Source organism: Procambarus clarkii, chromosome 40 (assembly GCF_040958095.1).
Source record: "Procambarus clarkii isolate CNS0578487 chromosome 40, FALCON_Pclarkii_2.0, whole genome shotgun sequence".
In the NCBI taxonomy this organism is placed as follows: Eukaryota; Metazoa; Arthropoda; class Malacostraca; order Decapoda; family Cambaridae; genus Procambarus; species Procambarus clarkii.
The window spans coordinates 10444629-10452128 of NC_091189.1; positions in this window are offsets into that span (position 1 = coordinate 10444629).

Genomic DNA, 7500 nt, shown 5'->3' on the forward strand with positions numbered 1-7500 from the left:
TCTCTCTCTTCCTCTCCCCCCTCTCCCTCCCCCCTCCCTCCCTCCTTCCCTCCCCCCCTCCCTCCCTCCTTCCCTATTCCCCCCCTCCCTCCATTCCTCCCTCTCCCCCACCACTTCCTCCATTTCTCTTCCTCCTCCCCTCCCTCCCTTCTTCCTTCCCTTCTACCTTCCTCCCTTCTCCCTCCTTCTCCCTCCCTTCTCCCTCCTTCTCCCTCCCTTCTCCCTCCCTTCTCCCTCCCTTCTCCCTCCCTTCTCCCACGCTCCATCCCTCCCCCTCATAACGCCATATCGTTATTGAAGAATATACAAATTCAGTAAGCTAGTGTGTGAAGGCGGGAGTGTGGGTCTAGGAAGACAGCGGCTGGACGCCCAAGTTACCTCTCTGGGTACTCCGCCTTCCCAACCCGTCTTCTCCAATAACATGTCGTTTATTTCTTTTTTACTTAACTGCCATTACAAGTGCAGTGTAATACGACAACAAATACCGGGTCACAACAATCTACGTTTTCTAGGCATTGGATTGGATAGATTAAGTTGGTTTAGGGGTTCGGACGTGTCTGGTTTGGCTAAAAGGTCGGATCTTTTTTTTTACGGAGCGGCAGATCAGGAGAACGGGCTGGCCAGCCGCCCTTGAAATTGTTCATCACCAGGAGTCGAGCTGGGGTCGGGTCGATGGACCTGCCTCTATACTGTCACTGTACATGTTACGGTACTTCACTCCCAGGAGGTACCAAGTACCAATTCCTTCCCCTCAGCTGCTGTTGGGGGAAGGAATTTGCAACTGGAGGTCGTAGTGAGCAGTGACTTGCAACCACTTCCTTCTTGGTCATTTCTTCTCTTAAAATCGGCTTGGATTCTTATCCAAATAGATGTAAACTGCCTCGACATCCTGTCCCAAATTAACCTCAACTACAAAACCAAGTCACTTAGCTTTTATGTAAATGATGCAGGTTTTTTTTTTTTTACTTCAGGATTAATGGCTTTTTAATATGACGAGTTGATGAGTTCTCTTATCACTGGAGTCAATCAGTCGTGATGGGCATTCATATTTAATGTGGACACTGTTGAATGGTCAGAGTGATGGTGGAAATATCCTTCACTATAATACCTGTGGAGGGATTTATCCTCTTAACGTTTCTGCTGTTACCTGGTTACCTATCAACCTATTTTACCTATCACAATCGACTTGAGAATGGTCCAGGACGGACCGAAACGTCGTCGTCCCTTCAATTTCTAGTGTGTGGTCTGGTCAACATACTTCAGCCACGTTATTGTGACTCATCGCCTGCCTATCAACCTGGTTACCTGGTTGATGGGGTTCTGGGAGTTCTTCTACTCCCCAATCCCGGCCCGAGGCCAGGCTTGACGTGTGAGAGTTTGGTCCACCAGGCTGTTGCTTGGAGCGGCCCGCAGGCCCACATATCCACCACAGCCCGGTTGGTCCAGTCCAGTACTTAGTCCAATCAGGCTGTTTCTGTTTTCTCGTCTCCCTTTTGGTTTGCTTCTGTTCCGTCTCCTCGCTTTCCTGTCCTGTTTGGTCCATGTAGTCTCTTTCCTGTCCCATGTAGTCTCTTTCCTGTCCCATGTAGTCTTTTTCCTGTCCCATGTAGTCTCTTTCCTGTCCCATGTAGTCTTTTTCCTGTCCCATGTAGTCTCTTTCCTGTCCCATGTAGTCTTTTTCCTGTCCCATGTAGTCTCTTTCCTGTCCCATGTAGTCTCTTTCCTGTCCCATGTAGTCTCTTTCCTGTCCCATGTAGTCTCTTTCCTGTCCCATGTAGTCTCTTTCCTGTCCCATGTAGTCTCTTTCCTGTCCCATGTAGTCTCTTTCCTGTCCCATGTAGTCTTTTTCCTGTCCCATGTAGTCTCTTTCCTGTCCCATGTAGTCTTTTTCCTGTCCCATGTAGTCTCTTTCCTGTCCCATGTAGTCTCTTTCCTGTCCCATGTAGTCTCTTTCCTGTCCCATGTAGTCTCTTTCCTGTCCCATGTAGTCTCTTTCCTGTCCCATGTAGTCTCTTTCCTGTCCCATGTAGTATCTTTCCTGTCCCATGTAGTATCTTTCCTGTCCCATGTAGTCTTTTTCCTGTCCCATGTAGTCTTTTTCCTGTCCCATGTAGTCTCTTTCCTGTCCCATGTAGTCTCTTTCCTGTCCCATGTAGTCTTTTTCGTACGCGTTGTTCAGTTTCATAAATTTTGGAAATTGTCTCTTAGCAAACCTGTTTTACATTTTGAGATATTCTGTTAAGGAGGGAGCTCCATGCCGGTGCTGCACACTCTTAACATCCGTCGAATGCCTTCTTGACAAAATTCTGAAAATATCCTCTTGATATTTCTAGCTGTTAGGGATGTGGTTAGCACTGTGTGGAGTGGAAAGTGCCAGACATTCATGCCTCTCCCAGAGTGCGTGTAGGTATCCTGTAAGACTCCCAGAGTGCGTGTAGGTATCCTTTTAAGACTCTCAGAGTGCGTGTAGATATCCTGTAAGACTTGGAGTATGGGTACCAGGTAAGTTCCTTCCAAAAGTCATGCGAGTCAAGTTGAACTTGATTGTGATGCCTTTTAGCTCGTCATGGATATATAATATATATATATATATATATATATATATATATATATATATATATATATATTATATATATGATATATATATATTATATATTATATAAAAAAGGTGTATCTGAGTTACAATGATATTCCATAATATTATATATATATATATATATATATATATATATATATATATATATATATATATATATATATATATATATATATATATATATATATATATATATAATATTATGGAATATCATTGTAACTCAGATACACCTTTTTTCAGGGCTTCATAACCTGTTCATTGTGACGGGAGGTTTTGACTTAATCCTCTTAACACCGAGGTGTTCATTGTGCATATTTTGGTGGCTTCCTGTGGTACTTGGTGTGTGACCCTGGTGTAGGAGGGTCACCGGGGATGGGCCACCACCTCCTACACGTGGACGGACACTGGGATCGGAAACGGTGTGCTCCGGCCCCTCCGGGGGTTTGATAGACGCGATAACCCGCCAAACACACACCGTAACTACGACGTTGGTACAACGTTCGAACAAGTTTTAACACCTCCTAACCAGTTATAACAACCAATATAGCAAGTTGTAACAACGTTCTAATACGTCATAAACACGTTAAGCCAAGATGTAACAACTTTATTACAAGTTGTAACAAGCGGAAAATAGAGACAGTTACGGGTTGTGTTTCCAGGGAAACGTTTTGTTTTCCCCTGGAATATACCAGTGCGGACCCGCCCAGTGAGCTGATGTGTCTATTACTTAGCTTACCCTCCCGTCTCCAGCCCTTCCCCCCTTCCATCCCTCTTCCCACCTCTTCCTTCCTCCCCCTTCCCCTCCCACATCCCCCTCAACTGTCACAATTACCCTGCAGTGTAACAACATTGAACATACGTTTTAAATCCAGTTACAATGCTACCGTGTTTTCACGCAATGAGTTTGGCTGTAATGCACACCCCACACCCCGGCTACCCCACGAACGCTCCCCCACACCCAACACAGAAAGAGAGGAAGGGCAGAGCAGAGCGAGTGAATGATAGACTGACACAAATAAAGACAGAGTTAGAAAGTCAGACATAGAAAGACAGACAAAAGTCATTCATAGATATTCAGGCAACGATAAACAAATAGAGAGAGAGAGAGAGAGAGAGAGAGAGAGAGAGAGAGAGAGAGAGAGAGAGAGAGAGAGAGAGAGAGAGAGAGAGAGAGAGCGGTAGATTGGATCGACCTGGGCAACGCCAGATAATCCTTCAAGTATATCTATAAATGGAAGGGGAAACTATCAGGATATAGCGCCAAGCCATTGCGACTATGTAGCACTGGGAAGGGATCAGGATTAGAATTTGGGATGGGACAGGGGGGGGGTGGCATGGTGCCCAAGTACTTGGACGGTCAGAGGATTGGACGCCGACCTGCATGAAGCGAGACCGTCGCTCTACCGTCCAGCCCAAGTGGTTGGGCAAATGGCCTGTCTTTTTGTTCAGCGTTGGAGGCTTGACACTTTCCAAGTGACGCCCAGATGAGACGAAGTGTTAACGACGTGACAATGTTAAGGTCTCAAACACTCGCCTATTATGTTCTTGATTGCCCGCTGATTCATGTGTATAGAAGGACTGAGGTTACATTACCTTGAGGCGCTTCCGGGGCTTAGTGTTCCTGCGGCCCGGTCGTCGACCAGGCCTCCTGGCTGCTGGACTGGTCAACCAGGCTGTTGGACGCGGCTGCTCGCAGCCTGACGTACGAATCACAGCCTGGTTGATCAGGTATCCTTTGGAGGTGCTTGTCCAATTCTCTCTTGAATACTGTGAGGGGTCGGCCAGTTATGCCCCTTATGTGTAATGGAAGCGTGTTGAACAGTCTCGGGCCGTTCCTGAAGTAATCAGGAACAGTAACAGTAACGGCTGTTCCTGAAGTAATCAGGAACAGTAACAGTAACGGCTGTTCCTCAAGTAATCAGGAACAGTAACAGTAACGGCTGTTCCTGAAGTAATCAGGAACAGTAACAGTAACGGCTGTTCCTGAAGTAATCAGGAACAGTAACAGTAACGGCTGTTCCTGAAGTAATCAGGAACAGTAACAGTAACGGCTGTTCCTGAAGTAATCAGGAACAGTAACAGTAACGGCTGTTCCTGAAGTAATCAGGAACAGTAACAGTAACGGCTGTTCCTGAAGTAATCAGGAACAGTAACAGTAACGGCTGTTCCTGAAGTAATCAGGAACAGTAACAGTAACGGCTGTTCCTGAAGTAATCAGGAACAGTAACAGTAACGGCTGTTCCTGAAGTAATCAGGAACAGTAACAGTAACGGCTGTTCCTGAAGTAATCAGGAACAGTAACAGTAACGGCTGTTCCTGAAGTAATCAGGAACAGTAACAGTAACGGCTGTTCCTGAAGTAATCAGGAACAGTAACAGTAACGGCTGTTCCTGAAGTAATCAGGAACAGTAACGGCTGTTCCTGAAGTAATCAGGAACAGTAACAGTAACGGCTGTTCCTGAAGTAATCAGGAACAGTAACAGTAACGGCTGTTCCTGAAGTAATCAGGAACAGTAACAGTAACGGCTGTTCCTGAAGTAATCAGGAACAGTAACAGTAACGGCTGTTCCTGAAGTAATCAGGAACAGTAACAGTAACGGCTGTTCCTGGACAAATAGGCTGGATGCGTCACAACGGAAAGAGCGATAATATCCTGGAGAGCTATAAGAATTTTTAATCCATCCTCCTCTTTAGATAGTACTTGTTTTAATCATTTTATCCATCGTACATACATAGACGTAATGGACAGTTAGTAGAATTCGGTACTATTCACTTTTATAAGTGTCCGAAAAAAATAAATAATGAGCAAAAGTGTGCGTTAATAATGCGTTAAAATTGTGCGTCAAAATCGTTAATGCGCTGATTAATGTCCACCTGTCGCAACTTGGCACGAAAATATTACAACTAGTTTTATCGTCCTCGGGAAGCCGTGAAATTAGCTGTCAACGATATAATTTCCCTCTTGCCCTTTCCCCCCTTCTCATCCCTACTTCCCCCCCTCCCTTCCCTTCGTTCCCCCCCTCCCTTCCTTCCCCCCCCCTCCCTTCCTTCCCCCCCCTCCCTTCCTTCCCCCCCCTCCCTTCCTTCCCCCCCCCTCCCTTCCTTCCCCCCCCTCCCTTCCTTCCCCCCCCTCCCTTCCTTCCCCCCCTCCCTTCCTTCCCCCCTCCCTTCCTTCCCCCCCTCCCTTCCTTCCCCCCTCCCTTCCTTCCCCCCCTCCCTTCCTTCCCCCCCTCCCTTCCTTCCCCCCCTCCCTTCCTTCCCCCCCCTCCCTTCCTCCCCCCCTCCTCCCTTCCTTCCCCCTCCCTTTCTTCCCCCCCTCCCTTCCTTCCCCCCCTCCCTTCCTTCCCCCCCCTCCCTTCCTTCCCCCCCTCCCTTCCCCCCCTCCCTTCCTTCCCCCCTCCCTTCCTTCCCCCCTCCCTTTCTTCCCCCCTCCCTTTCTTCCCCCCTCCCTTCCTTTCCCCCCCACTCCCTTCGTTCCTCCCCCCCTCCCTTCCTTCCCCCCCCTCCCTTCCTTCCCCCCCCTCCCTTCCTTCCCCCCCTTCCCTTCCTTTCCCCCCTCCCTTCCTTTCCCCCTCTTCCCTTTCCCAATCCCTCACTCTGCCCCTCTCTGAATCTACTCTCTACCGCTCGTTCTCACACATTCACTCATACACTCGCCCTCCCTCTTCCCATGGCTTTTTCGTGGTGAACTTGCAGGTTGTGAGGACAAGGAGGACAACTGTGTGTGTGGCTTGGGAAGGTCGTCGTCCTCTTGTCGAGGGAGAGCAGACGTGCGAAGTGTCTGTTTCTGCTGGGATGCACAACCTAGTCTCAGTCTCGCTGCTGCCTGGCCCAGGCCAGAGTGCTGTCCACGACCCTCAGATTAAATAAATATTTGTTTAAGCTGTGTCAATGACCGCATTGTTGCGTTGGCTGATTAGTTAGTTATCAGGCGGTCCTTATTTTTTTTCCTTTTGCTGTGTCATTATCCCCCTTCCATTCTTACCTCCTCTTTCACTCTCATCCTTCCCTCACATTTTTATCCTCCCCGTTCTCATACCGTTTACACTAGAGAATATAGGTTTAGAGTTTTTAAGTGGTCCCAATAATTGAAATGTTTTATTTAGTTGATTCGGACAGAATCCACTAAATAAAAATCCACTTTACTTACTTTGCACATTCTGCAGGTCAGCAACTTCTCCAGCTTTGAAGGGGGCTGTTAGTGTGCAATAATTTTCCATCGTAGAGGGCACTAGTGTCTTAAAAGGTATCTTCATTTGTCTGGACATCTCCTGTTTGAAAGAATCTTGTTATCCAACCTGTTATTTTTCTTGCATTTTTCTCGAAATACTGAAGTGCAATAGGTACGCTGAGAGAGAGAGAGAGAGAGAGAGAGAGAGAGAGAGAGAGAGAGAGAGAGAGAGAGAGAGAGGGGGGGGGGCAAAGAGGCAGGCATAACTGGCCAGCCTCTCACAGCGTTCAAGAGAAGTCCACACTGCCAACCAGGAGGCCTAGTCAGTGCCGGGCCGCTGGAACGTTGATTCCTCGGAATCATCATAAGGTAGCAACAAGGTAGTTAGCTCTCGCAATCCCCTCCCGTAAATCCTACTCACATTCCTCCCACGTTTCCCTTCCCCACCATACCTCTCTCCCCCTACCTTACCTCTCCCACTCTCCCCTACCTTACTCCTCCATCCCCACCCTGTCCCCTCCTGCTCCCACAGTCTTCCCAATTCGACCGTTTTACTTCCCACAGTGGCACTCTTTCTGTCCTGTTGATTACCTGTTGACGATTTCCAGAGTTGTTCTACTCTTGCCACGTTCTACAGTTGCCACTTTCTCCACCCCCCCCCCCTCACGCCCTGTCTCCTCCAATTTCCCTTTCATTCCATCCACCCTCTTCTCCCCTCCTGTCATCTCCCTTG